The sequence below is a fragment of the Octopus bimaculoides genome, chromosome 9 (genome assembly GCF_001194135.2).
Source record: "Octopus bimaculoides isolate UCB-OBI-ISO-001 chromosome 9, ASM119413v2, whole genome shotgun sequence".
In the NCBI taxonomy this organism is placed as follows: Eukaryota; Metazoa; Mollusca; class Cephalopoda; order Octopoda; family Octopodidae; genus Octopus; species Octopus bimaculoides.
In genome coordinates, this window is record NC_068989.1 from 11,030,052 (window position 1) to 11,031,148 (window position 1,097).

General features: G+C 39.1%; 1 long non-coding RNA gene across 2 annotated transcripts in view; it reads right to left on the reverse strand.

Moving 5' to 3' along the window:
• LOC128248695 (uncharacterized) overlaps nucleotides 1-1,097 on the reverse strand; it is a 56,748-nt gene that overhangs the window by 6,721 nt on the left and 48,930 nt on the right. The window lies entirely within an intron of this gene.

A 1,097-nucleotide genomic window follows, 5' to 3' on the forward strand; every position in this document is an offset into this window, starting at 1 on the left:
TATATATATATATACTGATATACATATATACACAATGGGCTTTTTTCAGTTTCCATCTACCAAATCCACTCACAAGGCTATGGGTTGAAGGTAAAGAATACACACACCACTCATTTCCAGTAATTAGGGTTAGGGTTATGTTTAGGGTTAGGGTTACGCTGAAAATGGGTGGTGTGCGTATTCGTTACCTCTGCCAGCTATGGTAGAAGACACTTGCCCAAGGTGCCACTCAGTGTGACTGAACCTGGAACCATGTGGTTGGGAGGCAAACATCTTACCAAACAGCCACGCCTGCACCCAAAGTGTTTATTTTGCTTCATATTTACATGTTCCAATTTCAAAATATTCCAATTTCCAAATGTATCCTGGATTAACTAAAGAGTAGTCTAATTATTAAATTGTTATCCTATGTTATTAATCAGCCAACTGTTCTATAATTTTATTGCAAGTTAATTAATTAATGCTTGTGGTATTTAGTTACAACCCTTTACATTCTGAATTCAAATCTAGATGAAGTCAACTTGGTCATTAATCTTTCCAAGGCTGGTAAAATAAAGTACCGGTCATGTGCTGGGGGTCAATTCATGTTTCTATAAAGCATTCTTTTCTCTCTTATCTTATATTTCTTTCAATCATTGAACTGTGACCATAGTGAAGCCATCATCTTGGGGAGAGTTTTTCAGTCAAATATATCAAACTGAGAACTTATTTTCTGTTTTTTTAAAGTCTAGGAATTATTCTATTGGTTTCTTTTTGCTGAACTGCTAAGTCACAGGGATGTGAACAAACCAATACTGGTTGTCAAGGGGTGGTAGAGACAAACACAAAGACACACTCACACACAGAAATACATAATTCTCTCTCACACACATACACATACAAAGACACACGCACACATCATCATCATCATCGTTTAACGTCTGCTTTCCATGCTGGCATGGGTTGGACGATTTGACTGAAGACTGGCAAACCAGGAGGCGACACTAGGCTCCAATCTGATTTGGCAGTGTTTCTACAGCTGGATGCCCTTCCTAATGCCAACCACTCCGAGAGTGTAGTGGGTGCTTTTACGTGCCACCAGCATGAGGGCCAGTCAG